The following is a 22,500-nucleotide window of genomic DNA, read 5'->3' as shown; positions in this document are numbered from 1 at the left end:
TGCATAACTGTAAGCATGTGAGCAATCCCATTGGAGTCAAATCTGATGAAATGCTTTGCCAGACTGGGGCCTCAGGCTGTGGATGAAGAGAGGTAGTAGTTATAGGCAGCCTCATCAAACACATGCAAATCGATGTGGAAGGTGTATATTTAAGTCTCATGCAGCCTTCATTTTACATCAGTAAACTTTTATTACTATTACTTGAAGGCTTGATCCTGCAGTCCTTGTTCAAGCAAAATCTCATTGCAGTGCAGCAGCACAATCCTTAGCACCTGATACTCATTTCATCTCTGAATCTCTCTCACTCAGTGGCCTTGGACACATCCCTTAGGCTCTCTCTGCATCACCCTCCATACAACAAGGATATACTACTTGCCTATCCCATAGGGGTGCAGTGAGGCTTAATGAGTTAATGATGTAACAGCACTTAGAAAAGAAAAAACTGTATTTACATTCTAAGCATCGTCATCATCATTATTTTAAGCTCAATGCATTTATTTTAAGCAGTTAGCAAATCATCACCTTTCCAGGTGAATATTATAATCTGTAATTCCGTGTTATGAAATGGCTATAATCTCTATGCTATTTAAAGAGCTGTGTGCACTAAGGTTCCTGAGCAGTTACTTTGAACAATCACAATGCCATATTTGCTCTCATAGCTTTAGACTGCTATTGTTTACACCTTTGTCTTATTTTTATGTTACTCTTGTGAGTTAAAAAAACTCAGACTACAATTGTCAAGGCAAGAATGACAAACCATCACCTTTTTATCTCCCTTTTTTGGCAAGGGGGAGGGAATATTTGTTCAGTTGCCCCTCTCCCTGCAGCTTTCCGAGAGAGCGCTTGAGATATAAGTAGACAGAACAAATCTAACTGCGTGTGCAGTGTCTCATCCTGTTTGGAAGGTTCTACAGCAAGACCCTCATAATTTGGCGTTGTGACTCTGGCCAGAAGGAAAAGTGAATGTTTGTCTGCTAACATGACCCCACTGGTTGGATTTGTTGCTCTGTTGCACCCCTTAGCCAGTTGGCCCAGCTTATTGAAGGATAACTTTATTATCTCCATGACCTCCCTGAGCAAATGTCAGCAGAGAGCACAGAGATCTAAGTTTGTGCCAAACTCAGGTCTCTTAGGGTAAACTCAATATGCTGCCATGCTGCTGAGCAAAGTCTGTTAAAATATATTTCCTTTAAGTGTGGGTTACTCTTCTGAGGCAGCTACACCATCCTTTCCTGGCCTCTTATTCACCCTGGTACAATATCATTTAAGTGGGAGAATAGAGAAACAGCTCAACCTGAAGATGTCACACCCAGTTTATTTTGCAGTAAACAGGAAGTGATAAGGTGAAAAAGGGATCAGACCCAAGCTCTTCCGACTGCCAACAAATAAGCAATGCCTGCAACTGGGCCAATATCTTTCAGGGGATGCATGATGTTCTCAGAGAGACTGGTCGTTCGGATGTGTAAAAGAGACAGAGAAAGGGAAAGTTAGACTGTGATAACATGAGACACTTAGAGATCTAATCAGTAAGAATATTTGATTTTCAATTTGTAACCTGCAGTTGCCACAAGATTCAGTCTACAAGGATTTCAAAATGGCCCTGACACAGTACACCTCTACCCCGATATAATGTGACCCAATATACCACGAATTCGGATATAACGCGGTAAAGCAGTGCTCCGGGGGGGGCTGGGCTGCGCGCTCCGGCGGATCAAAGCAAGTTCAATATAACGCGGTTTCACCTATAACACGGTAAGATTTTTGGGCTCCCAGGGACAGCGTTATATCGGGGAGAGGTGTACCATGCAACAGGCAAATGCATATAGCTAGTAAGCATGGTGCAGGAGGGAGGAACCATTTCCATGTAAGGGATAAGGAACTGGTTAGATGAACGGGAACAAAGTGCCATGCTGTGAGGTTATGGCTTAGGGAAGAGGAGAGTTGTGGTGTAAGGAAGCACCACAGGGACTGGTATTGGGCCTGATACTTTTCACAATGTACATATAACTGATCTCCTTTCGCTGTGTCCCCCATTGTACCCATCTTTCTGACACTGTCTTTATATTTGTCTTATACATGTGCCAAGCATACTGTCAAGAATAATAATTATCTATGTATTCTGGAGGATGGTACCACAAATATGGTAATGGAGATCACCAAACTGGTGGACCCTTAAATGATTTACTAGTATTCATATTCATTGCTATTGGACCATACATATACAGGGTATTTTACAATAGTAAGAAATGCACATAAAACAGTCCTTGCTGCAAAGAGCTAATAATCAGTACAATTAATAAAAGAAGTGGGAATTGCTTTTGGATGTTAGCTCACGTAGGATTTGCAGAACAGTTACTCATTCTTTTTTGTATTACTATAGTCCTTGGTAACCCTAAACTAGTTCAAGCCCTGATTGTGCTAGGCACAGTATACATATGTATTAAGAGCCAATCTTTGTTTCAAAGAACTTACAATCTAATAGACAGGGCACACAATGGGTGGGAGAAAGGAAGTATGATTCTCACTATATTTACAGATGGGAAGCTGAGGCAAAGGAAGATTAAATGACTTGGCCCAAGGCAGTCTGTAGCAGGACAGGAATGGATCCCAGATCTCCTTGCTCCTGGAAAAATGCCTTGCCTGTAAGACCAGCCTTCCTCTCTGACTGTTGAACCAGTGGGGCCTTAGGAGAGGAATCACATCTGGAGAAATCTTGATAGATTAGATGCGAGGCAGGTAACTCACACATGAGTTTCAACTTGGAAAAGTTTGAAATCATTGAGTTTTGCAGTTTAAAATTGTCAGAAGAAATGGGCTTGTTCTAGAGAATACAGGACAAGAGAGAAAGATCTCGGAGTGATGGCAAAGAGTCAGAGAACCTTTAGAGCCATGTTTGACTGCAAACTCATAAGGTCATTACAGTATCTTGATATAACAGGACTTTGTTACCTGTCCCGAAGTATTTGTTATGACAGAAATGGCCACTTACTTAGCTGGGGACAGGGCATGGAACTCCAGGTGCTCCTAAGGGTACAGCTACACGCAATTAAAAATCCATGGCACCAAGTGTCCGAGTGGTACTTGGGCAGCGGGGCTAAAAACTGAAGTGTAGATGTTTGGGCTCAGGCTGGAGCCTGGGATCTGAGACACCACCCCATCCAGGGGTCTCAGAGACTGGGCCCCATCCTGAAACCAAACATCTACATTGCCATTTTTAACCCCACAGCCTGAGTCCCACGGACCCAAATCAGCTGACCTGGGGCAGGTGCTGCCATGCCATTGGTCTCTTATTGCAGAGTAGACCTACCCATGGAGACCAGGACCATATTGATCAGCTCTAGTCAACTGATGGCATTATCACCACATTAATGGCATGGGCAGCAAACAGGGCTGACCTTAGGGGTAGGCGATCAGGATGGCCAATATTCGAGAATGCCAAATCCCTCACCCTACCCTCTATCCCCCCCCCCCGCTTTTTTTTTTGTTTTACTTGACAGCTTCCCCTACACACACATCTTTTGGGGAGTGAGGGTGCACTGAAAACATTTTCTGCCTTGGTTGGCAAAACACCTTGGGCTGGCTGGCCCTGACAGCAAAGGACAAGCTCCCACTGAATCCAGTGAGACTATTCTGTGCATAAAGCTAAGTGTGACTAAGTGTTTGCAGAATCAGGGCTCATGGCATAGGGCAGCAGAAGAGTGTTATAGTCCCTTGTATGGGTCTCCCTCACCAGAAGACAAAAGGAGGACATGAAAATTACTCTTCCTAGCCTGATCTATATACTGACTGATTCAACAGTCAGTTGTAAATTCTACTTACATGCCCATAGAAGCACTATTAGATTTATTTTGGCAAATTGGTGCAGTTTACATTTGAATTAGTTTTGTCTGGAGGTGTTCGAGTGATTGAAATGGGAGTCTGGACTCCTGAGTTTTATTCCCACTTGCTACTGACTAGGACTGAGCCCACAATGAGGATTTTCAGAAATTCTCCCGCTGTATGTCTAGCGCTTGTACGGCTTCACTAACTATAGTGGAAGTGTGAGTGTAGATGTGGTTTTATTTATTTATTTTTTATTACCACCATTGGTGATTTTTCACCTGCATAAAGTTGCCCCAAAGGAGTGGGGCCCAAGATAGAAAGTTGCCGAAAAGGCGACATGCAGACATCTGCACGTTTCCAATACATGTTGCAGGAATATAGCCTTTAGGATTTCCAGTAGAAACAAAGCAATTCAAGCCTCTATTTATTTGAGACACGCAGCCATAAATAAACAGTAACAAAACAGAGTGACAAAAACACATGGAGAAAATCTCAGTTTTCAAACAAAATTGCCAACTTTTTATATTTCCATTATGTGGCATGAAGTCTAGAATTTTGACAATATGTCTGATGCCTTCTGTAAAATCCCATTTTAATCAGTGATGACAGTTTGACTTTTTCCAGCTGCTTAGAAGCACTAGGCAAGTCAAGTATCTCAGTAGGGCATGGGTTGGCATGCTGGGATATGTGTAAGCTTTAACTTTCCTCCCACTCATTGACTTACCATGGTATTCAATGGACAGGGGTGGTGGGGAAGCTTTTTGCAGGTTTCATGCCAGCTTGTGCCATCTGTGTTCTTATCCCTGTCTTGTAAAAGTAAAATGTTCACCGTGAGACTCTATCCAGATGCGGCCAGCTAACATATTCATTCTCAGCAGCAAGTGTGACTTTTATTTATAAAGTGCTGTGTTGCCCTCTGAACCGTTTGTGGTGCTGCACACTTCCGGGGGGGGGAGGGGGGGGAGGGGATATCAAATAAAACATAGTAAAAAAAAAACCCCAAAACAAAATGCTAATGAGTCTAAAGAAAGTGACATCAATTTAAAGAGGGGGGTAATATGTGAGGACAAACATTAGTTAAAATGGAAAGATATATAAAAATGGCAACTGCAACACCCTTTAAAAACGGAGGCAGGATGGGAGAAAAGCATGAAGGGAGAAAGTTCTACGACATGGCAGCCAACGCCATGAAGGCTCTGTCACTGCAGACATAAGGCCAATTGTAGAAGCCCTGAAAAATGCCGGAGGTAAAGACACCCATCTGTAGGAGAGCTCCCGTCTCAAACAGGGCCTAATCCAAAGCCCACGGAAATTGAGCTGACCTCTAAAGCATATTGCATTGCGTGCCGTATGCTGCACTACAGCTATGTGTGCCTCACAGAGTGGCCTGCATACTGAGGTGTGTTCTGTAGCCCAGAACAGCAGTTAGCTGATGGGGTCAGGTCATTTGTTACTCATTTAGAACCCTCTTTCTTCCTGCATCGTATTCAAGTCTCTTCTCACCTACTAGGTCTATCTAATCTATTTATCATAGATACTTACAGGGCCCCCTCATTACCACAGCACGTTGGCATCCCACAGGCTTTAATGCACTCCTATGAGGTAGGGAAGGGCTGCTATCCCCATTTTACAGTTGGAGAACTGAGGCATGGGGTGATATGGTGCAGGTTGCACAGGTCTCCCAAGTTCCAGACCATCACCCTAACCACTGGACCGTTCTTCCTCCTTTGTGCCCAATGACATCTCTGCTCTAATTTCTTGTTGTTGCGTCTTGTTCTCACTATGCTCTCCCTAATACTTTGGCTTTACTACTCCCATCATTTCCTTCTGTTTCTTTGTTTCACGCCTTCTGTCATGCTCTCCTTGGACTTTTTACCAGCTCGTTCTCTCTTCTCAATTTTTCTTAGCTTGCAAGTTCTTTGGTGGCAGACAACATGCTTTAGTCTACAGTGCAGTATGTACATTTTTTTTAGTAATAATAAAGAGTTAGAATAAATTAGTCTGATTATCAAAACCCTCAGAAGCTCAGGGCTGTGCACATAAAATTAATAGCATGGACCTACTTTGCCTGTACAGTTACTACACTTACAACACATACAAACACCCATTTTGCAGACTGACATGGTCAGCAGGACATTTAACTTGACAGCTGCTTACACAAATACCCAGTGTGCACATGCTATTTCATGCACAACTTAAGATGTGCAATTGCACATTGTCTGAGGCGCCTGAGATTTTAAAATTGGGCCTAAATTAATACCTGTTGGTTTATTTTTAAGTTTCAGAATTGTGTTATCAGATCATTTGGGGGGTGATGTACAAAAATATCATACATATTTTTAAAATAGTTTTTAGAAGTCTCAACCCAACCTCTATTTTTGCATCTGCAAGTTGGTAATTGGATGTATAAATGGTAACACTATATTAATTATTAATAGTAGCCATGAAATTGGTAGAGCAATTATTGCACCTGCAGAAATAGAGCCTGCTTTTTAAATTCAGGCCCATTATATTTGCTCTTTTTTTTTCTTAGTGTGTTTTGTTTAAAAATGAACTAGTTTTATGCAACAGAATGCACGAAAAACATGATATTTAGATTAGAGAGACAGATCCAATCACAATGTCAATGTCTTATTTACAAATGTTTTCTCAGCCATGTTACTTTTCTTTATTTTCTGCAGGATATCCTTTTTCCTTCAAAGTCTCCAGAAATTACAACACATGCCGCTTTTATGGGGCCATTAGTTAGGAGACTGACAAGGTAAATTAGTCAAATAAATGCTGCTAAGCTCATACGGTACCTGTTATTTAAGATGCTTAGTCTGCATGCAAATGTTCTATTTTAACAGACAATCACTCTTTGAAAGCATTTGTTCTATAAATCTCTCTCTATTAACATGAGTAATCTGTTCCAAAATCTCGTGAACGCTTTGCACAGTGCAAGATGATATTTGGTTTTAGAAAGAAAAATCCATCGTTTTTTAATTTGAATGACAGCCCTGTATCGAGAAATAACATGGAATTTTTTTTTTTTTTTAAAGAATACCCCCAAACCCTTGATTTGAAAATATTGATTCTGGTGATAATTATCACAGATTTAGCTCCTTTGGCTTTAGATGAATCATTAAACATGTCCCTTAACTCATAAATCCATCTGCTAATGAAAATCTGCAAGAGTGAACTTTGGGGCTGTGTGTGTTTTTAAATGTGGTTGCAGCAGTGTTAGAACTCCCGGAATCCCTAGGGTTCTAAAGATGATTAATGATAACAGAGCTTTCCCCATTGTGTTAGCAGATAGGAAGGAAGCAAGAATACTCTAAAAAGAGAGTGCAAAGAATCTGTGAGTGTTGAAGTTCATTAGGAGTAAAGTTTTAACCCTTAAAAACGGTAGTCAAAGTTTTTATGTAGGTGCTAACAGGGTGAAATTATTTTTCATCATCTTCATAAAAATCAGTCCTATAGCTGCATTAACATTTACAGACAAAGTTCAGTAATGTCTTGGAAGAAGTCACTGTACTGAGACTTAGAAATATTTTCAAATAATTTGGCACACTCTCCCCTCCTCCCCATCCATGTCAGTTTAGCTTTTGAAATGTGTTCATGATTTGTGCTAATAGTTTTCCCCGTGGGCAGCATTACCAACATGATTATACAGGTTTTAAGAAACTCTCTTAGGAAGATTTTTTTTCATCATAAGTTTTGACGTTGACCTGCTAAACTGTGTAATTTAGTATTTTTCCCCTAACAAAGCAAAGGAAAATTGAATATTTCCTGACAAGAGGGATTATGGCAACATTTTTCCATATAAGAAGCCTATCATCTCCAGGGGCCAGTTTATGCCCCTGAGATCTGTGCATTTACACAGGAATCTCAGTCCCTGCACACAGAAAATGGGTTTGAGTGCTTCTCTCTTGACCCTGCTCCTGTCATCTGCTTTCTACATGTACCTTGTGGAGGAGTTTCCATGAGATCAGGGTCTGAAGGGAAAAGAGGGTGGTGCTGGGGTGGGCTCTGAGTAAAGACACACTCTGGCCCTGAAAAAGTTACAGTGAAAAATGAATACAGTCCCAGGCTGTGTTACCATTTGCATGGACCCAGCATCCCAATGGAAGCCATGGCTAGAAGGGAGTCCAACCTGCTGTGGGAGTTCAAGGCCTCTGCATAGATGACCCTGACCTTCTGTGGATTCAGAAGGATCTGCCAGATTTGGGGGCAGCATTTTCATAGAAGTGGAGAACAAACACTGCTCCCCATACTACAATGGAATTTTCATGAGGAAATCTTTGAGGACATTTCCACACAAAAAGCCCACTCCTGAGGTTATTCATTCAGGAAGGGAGAGAATCTGGCCCCAACTATTTAGATAGCTGTTTAAAACTGTCCCCTTCTACCAAAAAGAACATGCTTCAGTGAAACTTTATCATTAGAGTTGGTTAAAAAACTTCACCAAAAGTGTGTGCTTTTCCACTGAAAAATTTTGAAAGTAGACATATTTCAGTCAGTTCTATTGCAGGTTGAAAAATGGGATGAATATTTTTGCAAACAAACAAACAACAACAACAACAAAAGTCAATCTTCAAATTTCAGTTTTTTTCATCCATCTCTTCTAATATTTTATGCTGTTAAATAGCCCAGTCTTCACTCCTTTCTTATATATCCAAATAAAATTAATATTTTCAGGGCATCCAAAATCATATTTCCTAATATTTCTTTTAATATTTTCTACTAGCTTTGTTGTGAAATATGTTAGAATAGGGTTAGTTAGTACTCAGAATGAATTTATTCTACATTCTTTGATTCACTGCATGTACTATTATCTGTTTATCCTACTGGCATAGAGTTAGAAGAAAATTAACGAACTAGCTGATACCCAGGGAAAAAATGTTGGAATTGCGCTATCAGATATTTTCCTTCCTATCTTCTTTCACATTCATCTCTCTAACTTCTCTTCTTTTCATCCATTTCTCCCCTCCACTTTGCACTTTTATAGTCTCTGTACTTAGAGGAGATCCAAGCACAATAAAAAGCACAATAAAATGCACTGAAATTCAGCTGGGTGAGGGAAATGCACAGATATTCAGAGAATAAACAAGGTTAGTCTACATATAAATCAATGGAGTCAAGTATTTGGAGGATAAATGTATATTGCATGGAGACACATACAGTTATTTTCTAAATATGGTATAACAATTAGTACTTTCCATTTCTGTAGTGTCTGCTACTAGGATCTCAAAGCACTCCACAATCATAAAATTAGTCTCTGAACATTCCTGTGAAGTAGGATTCAAGCAGCGATAAGCTTAGGGGATGCAAATCATATAGTTTTTTGGTCTACTCTGGAGGGTTGCCAACTACACCAGTTGCTTCTTATGGCTGAATCCCAGTTATAGCCAAGTATTTCATCTTACAGTGCTTTCAGCCTCAAATTCCATTTACACTGGGTAAAAGGGCCAGAATGGCATAAAGGGGCCCTAAAGGCCCCATTTCTGGTCAGGGGAGAATTCCCTGGCACAGGTACTGTCGAAAACAGCCATAAGGTCCAGCACAGAATCTCACCCCGAATGTTGAATACCTTTGGTAAGCAAATGTGGGTGATTTTGGTAGGCTACTGAACAGTACCTTAGAGTTCTCTAATCAGTTCATACTATGTTACTTTCTCCCTTCTAATTGCACAGAGAATACGCTATTGTTTTCGTTCAAATTATCCAAATTTTTAAACAAGTGGAAATAAAAAACCAAACCCCAAACTATTTAAACTTCATATAGCTATATACAGCAGTTATAATTAAAATATCCATAAACTATTACTGAACTTACATTTTTCCTAAACAAAAGTGCTCTGCAGATCTACCACTGAAGCTGAAATGTATATATTAGACCTGGACATCCAAAGATTTTACAGTAACCGTTACTCTATGAAAGCAATTCCAACCCCTTCTTCCAAAAAAAACAACCCACAAAAATCCGCCACATAAATAAATATTCCACTTCCATAATTTATAAATTACTTTGGTTTAAAAAGTTAAACCTGCCAAGCAGTTTGACTGTAACTGGTCTGATTTTTTTTGGTAAGAATATTGAAACAGCTGAGATTGGTTATGTGTAGGGTTAATGTTTGGGTAAGAAACCTCCAAGGAAAACTGAAAGGGCTGAATTAAAACCACTCAATGGTAATTAGTGGGAGTACTTTTCCCTCTGAGTCAGTGGGGAATCAATGCCACAGCCTAGCGGTAGGGGGCACTACAGGGAGAAGGTGCCATCTTGTCGATGAGATATTAAATCAAGGTTGTGGCCATTTGTGCTGGCATTTTTTGCAAGAGTAGGGATATTAAGTCTGGTGTGCTGGCCAAAGTCTTACTGAGTAATTACTTTACATTCTGGCAGCTTAAAATTTTCCCTGTATTTTCATTTTCTGCCCTAAACTGGTATGTAATATTGCTGTGGCCTGTTAAATGTCTCCTGACCTTGCCCCGGAGATGCTGGCATTTGTGGTTGGTGAAATGATCCATGTTTATATACGTTCCTAGTGCCTGGGGAGCACTTTGGCATCTTTGGATAAATGTTGGTCATTATATTAAACATTGAAAAGTGCCTTTCTGTACATGTACAGAAACTACTTTTCTGCAAAGGTTTAGTTAAATATTTTATATTAAATACTGTGCATATTATTTAAGGGTTTGCCAGCAGGTGCACTATAATTCCCAAATATTGGGATTTTATACTACAACTCTTTTCATTCAACTAAACATTTGCATATGTTGTCACACCTGATGCAAGGGTTATAGAAAATTGTAAAACATTCAGGGTTTCTGACACTTTCTTCTTACAACCTTTAGCCCTTACATTTGCTACACTTACCAAACTACAGTTTAGGGCCAGATCTCAGTTCCGGATATAGACTCTTGCATTAGTTCATTTGAATCTAGTTTTGGCAGCTAGTTTTGGCATGGTACCATGTTACGGCTGCGTGGTAGAGAACATAAAACAAGATGGTGGTCTCAGTCCTGGGGTCAAGATTACTGGGGAAAAATCATCACAATATGCACTTGCACTGGCTGACAGAACATAAGCACAGGTAAGAACTACCTTGCCCCCACCTCTTTGGAGTGTCTCTCTCCAGATCAGAGTTGAGAATGAAACATAATTATGGGAAAGCTTGCATTGCCACTGTTCATGTTGTTCCTGTTCTCTGCATAGATTCACTTTCTAATGCTGCCAATCTGGCTGCTCACAAGCGCAATAGATCAATTTAATTGTTTTTTATAAGGCGTTAGTCCTCAAGGCCAATGTAATGCTTTGTTGTTTTTACATTTGCTGAGTTTTCCAAGTTTGGAAATGTGCTGCTGGGGATATGTAGTAGTTAATTTTTCAAAATGGCTTTTGGTGCAGCATATTAGTGAGGCTATCGGACTCAAGTAAGTTGGAATCATGTAATAAATAAATGAATCAATCACTGAAGGACTATACATTTTCCTCCTCCCTTCCTACTCCTCTCTGAATGTATTAAAACCAGAGCTGACTGAAAAGTTTCTGTGGAAATGTTTTGTTGGTGGAAAACTGCTTTCTGACAAAATGGAAAGTTTTGCAAAGTAAAATGGAATTTTCATCTACAATTTTTAGGTCTTCAGAAAAACTGGAAACTGAAATCAGTTTTTTAATGGAAACTAGGAAAATGTAGATGGAAATAAAAACAAGTAATGTTCATCAAAAATTTTGCAGGATAAAAAATAATTTTCTCAACAAGATCTAGTTAAAACCCACCAAAACACGAACATTCTACCTGGGGTCCTCGATCATAGATCTATATTTGGTGGGAAATCTTACATGTGCAGAAATACCTGGGAATGATGGTGTAAGATGAGAATGACAATGCAATTAGAACACAGTATTTCCAGGCAAATGGAATCTCACACCATGAAATAAAAATGTTCAAAGATGTCGGAACTCCCGTAACTAGATTATTCACCAACTTTAAAAAATAGAAAAACAGACAGTAAGTTTTGGCACCAAAGATACAATTAGCCTTTTAAAAATATCCATGTTATGCTTCCACAAAAGGCAGCCCTGAGGAATCTCCCAGACCTTCACCTTTACCAAATGCTGGGTACCTGGAAAGGCCCTCTTTCCACATGTTACCAATATAGTTTATTGCTTGTACTTACTCCTAAAATGAGACTATAACCGGGGCTCTGTGAAACTGCAGCAAAATTTGAAAATTTTGACATTTGTTTTCATTTTTTTGCGAAACTGATCCAGTTTGATCCCCAAATTTGTGAAATGTTGAGAATTTCCCTCCTCTCCAGTGCAACATGATTTTACTTCCTAGCAAAATAAAGTAAATAGATAAAAAACAAACAAACCCCCCCAACAATAGAAACTTCTCTATAATTTTAACATTACCAATTTCAAAATTTAGTTCTGATGAAGAGCAGTTTTAATATGGAAAGACTCAAAATATCAACGTGTTGTATGGATCAGTGCAAGAGCTGCCATTTCGTGGTGCTAAGGCTGCAACATGGCCTGGAAAAATAAATAGTGAAATTTTCTAATAAAAGATTTTATCTTAGCCCTAATTATGGGGTGATCCTGTGCTCACTGAATTCTATGGCAAAACTCTCATTGAGTTCAATCCCTCTAACTTGAGGATGATCAGCGCCAGTTCATGTAAAAAACACTACAGATATTACTCACCACAAAACCAGTAAGTTGCCTGTACATCAATACATTACTTGGTGTTTATGGGTGGGATTGTCTAGAGTATCTAAGCACCTTAGGTGCTCCAGTCAATGGGATTTTTGGTCTTAACACACTTAGGTGTTTTCTACATTTATAGATTGAAACCAACGGTTAAAACAAAAACAAAACAAAACAACAACCCCAAACCCCAGAATGTCCTTGCCATTGTGTGTTTATGATCCTATTGTAATGGACTTCTCTTCCTCAACCAGCTGGGTTGCCAATGACTATGGTTTGAGATAGAGAGACTCGGGGAATGGGAATTTAAAATGAGGGCATGGCTTCATTGCAAAAAAAAAAAAAACCCAGCAAAAAAACGGGAGCGGGGGGGCGGGGGAAAGGAAGTGGTGTCTTAACTCGAGTTATCTAAGTCAAGTGAAAATCCTAATGAAGATAAGGCAGTTGTAATTTTAATCTGAGCTAATAGGTAGCAATAAACCACAGCCTCCCCTATTGTATTTAGCTCAACCTGCTAACTTTGTTAAAAATACAACTGCCTTGTCTTCCCTGGAATTTTAACCTGAGTTAGAGCACTCCCCATTTTGTATTTTGTTTTTCTTCAGTGAGATCTTGCCCAAAGTGTGAAATCCTAAACTCCCATTAACTTCCCAAGCGTCTATACTTACCCGCTGGTTTGGTGGCAAGCAATCGATCTTCTGGGATCGATTTATCGCGTCTTGTCTAGATGTGATAAATCGATCCCGGAAATGCTCGCCGTCGACGCCGGTAATCCTGCTCCGCGAGAGGAGTAGGCGGAGTCGACGGGGGAGCCTGCTTGCCGCGTGTGGACCTGCGGTAAGTACCTTTAAGTTCGAACTAAGATACTTCGACTTCAGCTACATTATTCACATAGCTGAAGTTGTGTATCTTAGTTCGAACTGGGGGCTTAGTGTGGACCAGCCCCATGATTTCACCAAAGTGTTCTTTTGATGGCTGGGACTACCTAGCATCAGCTCTAGGGCTCTGCCTGAGTTAAAGGTTGACAGTATGTCTCACCTCATTCCTTTGGATATCCCCGACGTTACAATATTTTAGGCCCTGATTCAGAAATATACCTAAGCTTGTGCTTAATTTTTAAGCACATGAATTGTCCCTTTTAAGTCAGTGATGTCAAGGGGCATACTCACCTGCTTAAAGCGAGGCATGTACTTAAATACCTAGCTGAAATAGGGCTTTAGTGCAGTTTTTTTTAATCAATGTGAGATGCTTCTTCCTCCCATAGAAGTGGGAAGAACAGCTCCTGTTCTTCCAAGAATACATGTAAGAGATGTTGAACCAAGAATTATCCTACATAAAGAGTCTTGTACTGCCCCCCACCCCCGCAAACTTCACGAAGTAGCAGTTCATCAGCTAAAAAAGTACCTTAACTAAATTAAATAAAAATTCAAAGATATTAGAATGTAGCATCTTAAAAGTCTGTATTGGGATTTTTTTCCTGTGAGATCTTTTATATTTTTGTTGATTTTCATTGATTTTTTTTTTAAATGTTGCCATGGAGGTTTCTCACTCTTCTACTGTTGCTGCTTTCTCATAAAACTCTCCACAAGTCTCAAGGGAAACATATTCATTAAGGTCACAATGGTAAAAGAAAGCTTTATGGCAAGGTTAGCAAGCATTTCTAATGACTTGGGGTTTTTTTTTTTAAAGGCTATTTCACTCTTATATTGGTCATTTAAACTAAAATAAGACTTGGGATCATTTAAAGTACCCACTCCCTGCCTTCAAGTCATTCAGAGTGCTATCCTTCAACAAGGAAGTGATATATAAAAACATTAAAAACACAAAAGCACCTTCCTCCAAAAGAAAATTGGGGAGTACGAAAGCCTTGTCTAAACAAAAAAGTTGCATCACTTTAACTAAACCAGTGTAATTACCCCGCCAGTGTGGATGCAGTTATATTGGTATAAATGGGCTGAATTACATCTCTCTCTGGCCACTGCAATGATTGCTTACATGCAAAAGTAATATTAGGAAAGGATGTGTGTATGTTTAGTGTAATTCAGCAGCTGGAAATAAGGAGGAGACCAGCACAACGTGATCCTCCAGCTCTCTGCAAACCACCAACAAGGGTTTCACAGAACACCAGTAGTAAATAAAGCCACAGTGCAGGAGCCATTGCCCCTGATTCCAAAAGCACAGTTGCCTGCTTGCCTAAGGGTATGTCTACACTACGAAATTAGGTCAATTTTATAGAAGTCGATTTTTAGAAATCTATTTTATACAGTCGATTGCATATGTCCACACTAAGCACATTAAGTCGGCGGAGTGTGTCCTCACTACCATGGTTAGCATCGACTTACGTAGCGGTGCACTGTGGGTAGCTATCCCACAGTTCCCTCAGTCTCTGCCGCCCATTGGAATTCTGGGTTAAGCTCCCAATGCCTGGTGGGGCAAAAACGTTGTTGCGGGTGGTTTTGGGTACATGTTGTCTGTCACCCCTCCCTCCGTGAAAGCAATGGCAGACAATCATTTCACATCAGATACCAGGGCGATTAGAAGAGCACAGCAAGGCGCGCTGTACATCAGAGAGGCTTTGAAAACCAGTTTCATGCATGGCCAGGCTTCGGTGTGACAGTTGTGTGTGTTTCTCCTTGATGCAAATCCGCCCCCTTTGTTGATTTTAATTCCCTATAAGCCAACCACCCTCCTCCCTTCGAAATAAAGTAACTATTGTTTTGAAACCATGCATTCTTTCTTTATTAATTAAAAAAAAATGAGATAAGGTAGCCCGGGTGGGGTGGGGGGAGGAGGGAAGGACAAGGCCACACTGCTTATTGTAGCCACACTAAAAATCAAACTGTTTGAATGACAGCCTTTTGTTGCTTGGACCATCCTCTGGAGTGGCTGGGTGCCCAGAGCCTTCCTCCCCCGCGTTCTTGGGCGTCTGGGTGAGGAGGCTATGGAACATGGGGAGGAGGGGAGGTGGTTATACAGTTGATACAGCGGGAGTCTGTGCTCTTGTTGGTTTTCCTGCAGCTCCAACAGACGCTTCATCATGTCTGTTTGTCCCCCATTAGCCTCAGCATCATGTCCTGCCTCCTCTTTTCGTGCTCACTTAATTCTTTCCTGGCTTCTGCCACTGAATGCCTCCATGCATTAAGCTGTGCCCTATCAGTGCAGGAGGACTGCATGAGCTCGGAAAACATGTCATTGCAAGTGCATTTTTTTCACCTTCTAATCTGCGATAACCTCAGGGACGGAGATGATAGGGGGAGCTGAGAAACATTCTATGCTCGATGATTCTGGGGGGACTGTATGGTCACCTGTGCTGCTGAGTTCGCCACGCTGACCAAACAGGAAATGAAATTCAAAAGTTCCCGGGGCTTTTCCTGTGTACCTGGCTAGTGCATCGAAGTTCAAAGTGCTGTCCAGAGCGATCACAATGGAGCACTCTGGGATAGCTCCCGGAGGCCAATACTGTTGATTTGCGTCCGCACTACCCCAAATTCGACCCAGCAAAGTTGATTTTACTCACCGGGGAGGAGTACAGAAGTCGATTTTAAGAGCCCTTTAGGTCGACAGAATGGGGTTGGTTGTGTGGACGCAGTCATTTTTAAATCGACCTAACGCGGCTAAATTTACCTAACTCTGTGGTGTAGACCAGGCGTAAGACTTGGTGGTGAGATTCCTGAAAGGTGATTGGAGTCAGACAGTAAATGAGTCAGGAAAAAACTAAAGGAGGAGGTAGCTATAGTGATGGCCTACACCATGATACAGGGTTTTGGAAATCAGTTCAGCCAACTTGCAAGTTAAGCAATTGTTTTATAAGCAGCCAATTTAGAGAATGAAGGGTAGATGTAATAATGAAAGCACTGACTATTTCTATCGTGCTCTCTGCTTGAAGATCTCAAAACATTCCATAAACATGAATTGATTACATCTCTGAATAGCCATAGAAAGTAGGTATGAGAAGTATAATTCTCTCTATTTTACAGATGGAGAAGTAGATTAAGTAACTCTCCCAAGGTCACACACCAAGCCCGCACCAGAACCAAAACTAGAACATAGAACTTATACTCTAACAATGTTATGCTTCCCCCTGTAAGATATGATTACAGTTACAAGGGAGCAAACATGATTCTGCACTCCAAAGCTGAAAGTGATAGAGAGGAACCTCTGCAAGTCCTGCTCGGAGAGAATTGTAAAAATCAAGGCTTGTAGTTATGAGGTTATGCATTGTGTTTGTGAGATAAATGTGGGTGCAGTTTATGCACATTGAAAAACTATTAACCATGACTGGTAGATGGTTTTCAATGGTAAGGTTGTGATTGAAAACGATGCCTAGCTACTTACCATTATTCATTACCTCTGACAAAGTCATTTCTATAAGTTGGGGATGGGACATGAAAGAAATGAGAGCAGCCTCATGGCACAGTATTGGTCTTCATAGCAATATTCACAAGTCTTTGGTAAAGCATTGTTATCCTCAATTATGGTGTAGACTATACGGGTCACAAATAATTAGCACAGAGTTTTTATACATAGTACGTACGTGTGTACCTGGGGCAGAATTCTTATGCCAGCACTGTGTGCAAATGTTGTTTCTCTTTTACATAAATGAAGATGACATACTATATATACTCGATCATAAGCCGGTTCATTTATAAGCCGACCCCCCCCCAGATGGATAAGTAAAAATGGAAAATTTTTATGACCCATTCATAAGCTGACCCTATAATTCAGGGGTCAGCAAACTTTGGCTCCCAGGCCATCAGGATAAGCCACTGGTGGACCGAGATGGTTTGTTTACCTCGAATATCTGCAGGCCCGGAAGTGTCCCGGTGCACCAGCTGCTTACCCTGACAGGCCAGGACAGCAACTGGTGGGGAAATGTTTTGTGGGGAGAAGCTGGGGGTTAGGGGAGTAACCCTTGTGACCATCCCCCACATGATCGCACCCCTAGCCCGGGACCCCCACACTCTCCCAATCCTATCCCTTCCCACCTTATCTGGGGAGGGCCAGGGGAGGATGTCTCTGGGGGCCTGGCTGGAGCTGCTCCGGCAGGCTGGGCAGCACGGCCACAGCCTGCTCCAGCGGGCCAGACCGGGCAGCGCGTCCGCAGCATGTTCCAGCAGCCCAGCGTGCTCCGGTGGGCTGGGCGGCAGGGCCACAGCCTGCTCTGGAGTGCGGGGCCGAACGGCACGACCACAGCTTGCTCTGGGGGCTGGGGCCGAGCGGCACGGCTGCAGCCTGTCAGCCCTGGAGCTGCAGCTGCTTCGGAGGCTGGGGGGAGAGTAGCGTGGCTAGAAGTGGAGAGACTCTGCCCCCGCCTCTTCCCTTCTGGCTCTTCCTGCTCCCTCTGTTGGGGGGAGGGGCTGTGTCCCACCTCTCCTCCTCTCTATACCCGTTCATAAGCCAACCCCCTTCTCTGGTGCTTCCCTTTTTTATTAAAAATATTCGGCGTATGAACAAGTATATACGGTAATTGGTAATAAGTTTAATTTAGTCCAGGTCAGCTGCATATGGTGAAGGCAGAAAGGCTAATTTGGCCTCAATATAGCCATATGATAATATGAGAGTTTAAAGAATGAAGAACTTGATTTTCTTCTTGAAAACCCCTATATGGCTATGTCTCAGGCTCAAAGATATAATCCCAAGAAAAAAATGTGGCACTTTCAAAGGTTAAATAGCTGTCACAGTGAGTGTGATCCCTGGCTGCCATTTTGAATTCACTCTTCTGAGGAGCCAGAGTTTTACAGTTTTAAGTTCCTTTCCCCCACGCTTCAAAATGATGATTTCAGTGTTTGACATCACATGACTGGATTCACACTTTTGATAGGGGGACTAGAGTTTGAGGACAAAAGTGCCATTGGAACAAATAACCTCTTCTGACTTTTCTTCTTTTGTCAACCACACCCGGCATAATATAATCAAAAAAATCCCTCTAGCCGTCAATTCTTCATAGGCACTAGAGAGCAAATATTGCTGAGGAGATCCCCAGACACCCTGGAACTGGTGCAATTCTAGTCTAAAGAGGACAGTCGGAGTCACAGAGACCATGTGGGGGCACATCTCCCGCACAGTGTAGAGAACAATTCCCTGGCATGACTCTTATGTTCTGCAACTATGTGCATCCACTGGCCATTGTTCCCAGTGAAGGTACTGGAATATTAGAAACATAATGTCTTGACTTCAGCAGGTTTAAATCTGAACTCCCAAACATGGTCATAGTCCAAAGTTTTTCTGTAATGGTGGGAATCCATATTTATTCTGCAATGACATTGTCGATAAAATAAACTTGTTTTTCCAGTTACCACAATCCAGCCTGGGATCTGAAAACCACACTGTTCTTTCTGCTCCTTACATTATCACTGGCACTAAAGATTTTATCATCTGAATTTAGCTGCCAATTCTGTTGATGACACATGAGGCAGAATATAATGTTTTATGCTTCCATAGCTCATTGCCTCTGCAGCATCAACAGGGATACGACTCTCCTTGTCATGACGTTGGGGTGGGGGTGACTGTATGATGGCATGGAGTGGCTACCCTGGTGACCTTTCCCTCAGAGCTCTGCTGAGGATAACCTCTTGTAGTTGGTCAAGATCTGGTGTTTCTGATCCTGATTTGGGACATGGTACAAAGCTCATTGAAGTCATGCCCTTGCTGCTGCAGCTCATCTTGCTCCCTCTTATTCATTCAGAGTCTGTTGGCAGCAGAAAGGCTGCAACTTCTTTTCTTCCCTCTATCCTTCCTGAGCTGCTTTCACTGGTCTTGGGGGTGGAGGGTGGGGCAGTTTTTTTTTTAAATATGGCAGTATACCTATCTCATAGAACTGGAAGGGACCCCGAAAGGTCATCGAGTCCAGCCCCCTGCCTTCACTAGCAGGACCAAGTACTGATTTTGCCCCAGATCCCTAGGTGGCCCCCTCAAGGATTGAACTCACAACCCTGAGTTTAGCAGGCCAATGCTCAAACCACTGAGCTATCCCTGGGGAATAACAGCTGTGAAGTTGCACTCCATATGTTTTATGGAAATATGAGTGTGAATATGATGTAATTGGAATATGCTTTATGCAAAAGGTCTCTTGTAAGGTATCATAACAAAGGTTATAAACTACTGAATATATTCCTCCTATTTGTATGTATGTATCATTCTTGTATCTGAAGCTAAAAATATGAAGTATAACTCCGAGGTCCTATTGTAATTATGCAAAGTTTGGGCCATTAATGGTGGTTTAGAACCTTGATGGCTCCTATTGACTAGGACAAGTGGTTGTAAATGGCTCTGTTTACTTGCAAACCTTCCTGTGTACATGTGGGCCAGCCCAGGAAGAATGGAGGCTGGGGTCTCACAGGACATGTGATCATGTCACCTGATATTGGAATCCATTCTAAATCTGGTACTTTTCCATTTAGAAGGAGGGGTGGGGACCCAGATAGACAAACGATTCCTGCCTTATGCCAAAGCTATAAAAAGGGGTGAAGCAGGAAAGAAGGGGTTTCCAGTCATTAGAACACCCCTGCTTTTCACCTAAGATGGCTGCTGGAACTAACAAGGACTGTACCAGGGGAAAGGATTGGCCCAAACTAGGAAAGAGTCTAGTCTGTGAAAGAAGCTTACTGGAACATCTCAGAGGGTGAGATATTATCTGTAATCAGTTTCTTAATGTATTAGGCTTAGACTTGCACGTTTTAGCTTTATTTTGCTTAGTGACTTACTTTGTTCTGTCTGTTATTATTTGAAAACACTTAAATCCTATTTTTTATACTTAATAAAAATCACTTTTGTTTATTAATTAATCCAGAGTAAGTGGTTAATACCTGAGGGAACAAACAGCTGTGCATATCTCTCTATCAGTGTTATAGAGAGAGGAAAATTTATGAGTTTATCCTGTATAAGCTTTATACAGAGTAAAACAGATTTATTTGGGGTTTGGATCCCATTGGGAACTGAGTTTTGGAGATAGGTGAGCAGTTTTGGGTTAAAGTCTGCAGCTTTGGGGGCATGGACCAAACCTGGGTCTGTGTTGAAGCAGGCTAACGTGTCTGGCTCGACAACGCAGGGTTCTGGAAGTCCCAAGCTGGCAGAAAAAACGGGCCCAGTGGTAATTCCAGCATGTCAGGTGACAGTCCCAAGGGGATCTCTGTGACCAAACCCATCACAACAGCAATTAGCAGTATTGTCACACTGAAGAAAACTTTAGGATCTACACATATCACATTCAGCAGCTGAAGAGGAAATGGAGGGAGATTAGCATTTTACTGCTTAGGTAGAATCTATGCTGAAAACCAAATAATCATTGAGACATTGCTCAAGAAATCCCTTGAAAAACAAGAAATTTTTGTTTAATATCTTTATTAATGATCTGGAGGATGGTGTGGACTGCACTCTCAGCAAGTTTGCTAAACTAGGAGGCGTGGTAGATACACTAGAGGGTAGGGATCGGATACAGAGGGACCTAGACAAATTAGAGGATTGGGCCGAAAAAAACCTGATGAGGTTCAACAAGGACAAGTGCAGAGTCCTGCACTTGGGACGGAAAAATCCCATGCACTGCTACAGACTAGGGACCGAATGGCTACGTAGCAGTTCTGCACAAAAGGACCTAGGGGTCACAGTGGACGAGAAGCTGGATATGAGTCAACAGTGTGCTCTTGTTGCCAAGAAGGCTAACGGCATTTTGGGCAGTATAAGTAGGGGCATTGCCAGCAGATCGAGGAACGTGATCGTTCCCCTTTATTCGACATTGGTGAGGCCTCATCTGGAATACTGTGTCCAGTTTTGGTCCCCACACTACAAGAAGGATGTGGAAAAATTGGAAAGAGTCCAGCGGAGGGCAACAAAAATGATTAGGGGTCTGGAGCACATGACTTATGAGGAGAGGCTGAGGGAACTGGGATTGTTTAGTCTCCAGAAGAGAAGAATGAGGGGGGATTTGATAGCAGCCTTCAACTACCTGAAGGGGGGTTCCAAAGAGGATGGAGCTCGGCTGTTCTCAGTGGTGGCAGATGACAGAACAAGGAGCAATGGTCTCAAGTTGCAGTGGGGGAGGTCCAGGTTGGATATCAGGAAAAACTATTTCACTAGGAGGGTGGTGAAACACTGGAATGTGTTACCTAGGGAGGTGGTGGAGTCTCCTTCCTTGGAGGTTTTTAAGGCCCGGCTTGACAAAGCCCTGGCTGGGATGATTTAGCTGGGAATTGGTCCTGCTTTGAGCAGGGGGTTGGACTAGATGACCTCTTGAGGTCCCTTCCAACTCTGATATTCTATGATTCTATGAAATCAGGGATGAGCTCTGGAGGTCCTTCTGGTCAGTTGTTTCACCTGTAATCTGTTGTGCCTGCTTATTGGTAGATATATCCCTTATGGTCTCCAGGAGTACAGCTTCATCTTGTTAGTACAGCTATTGCGATGTAATGCAAGGTTGTGTTGTCACTGACTCTCTGAATCTGCACTTGCTATCTAGGAAAACAAACAAAACCCAGCTAGTCATTGATATCTGGCAAATAAAAAACAAACAAACTGATATCTGCTTAGTTTAGCAGTCTAAGGTAGAGTTGTTTTTCACAATTATTGCCATCTTAAGTATTGTGTATCCAGAACTAGGCACATAGATGGTGGTTCTTAGTAAGAACTTCATATAAGCTACCAGTATGGAACAGGTGATGCTGTGATATTACTTCCTTTTGAGACAGCATGTCCAAAAGTGAGCCAAGAGCTGGTGCTTAGTGTACTTATAGGTCACGAGGATGAGTGATACTTAAAGGCATCTGGACAGATGCATGTGTATGTGTCTGATAGATGACTGAAATGTACATACACATAGTAGACCAAGGGCTGCCCCTTCTCTCATTGAAATCCGTTAAAATTCCCATTGATTTTAATAAGAGCAAGTTTGGGCCATGTATTTTTAAAAGGGGTCTCACTCTGGCTCCAATTTTTCAGGTGGTAATACTAGCATTTCATCATCTACCTGCCTGATTTTTGGGTGAAATCATA

At 41.8% G+C, this 22,500-nt stretch overlaps 1 long non-coding RNA gene across 1 annotated transcript in view; it reads left to right on the top strand.

Moving 5' to 3' along the window:
* The first annotated feature begins 5,012 nt into the window (after positions 1-5,012).
* LOC103306001 (uncharacterized) overlaps positions 5,013-22,500 on the top strand; it is a 67,753-nt gene continuing 50,265 nt past the window's right edge. Inside the window, exons 1-2 of the long non-coding RNA XR_006174965.2 lie at positions 5,013-5,776; positions 6,504-6,583. This is a non-coding gene — a long non-coding RNA (uncharacterized LOC103306001). The remainder of the gene's footprint in view (positions 5,777-6,503; positions 6,584-22,500) is intronic.

The sequence above is a fragment of the Chrysemys picta genome, chromosome 14, assembly GCF_011386835.1.
Source record: "Chrysemys picta bellii isolate R12L10 chromosome 14, ASM1138683v2, whole genome shotgun sequence".
Lineage (NCBI taxonomy): Eukaryota > Metazoa > Chordata > Testudines > Emydidae > Chrysemys > Chrysemys picta.
This window is presented reverse-complemented; position numbering and strand designations above follow the sequence as displayed.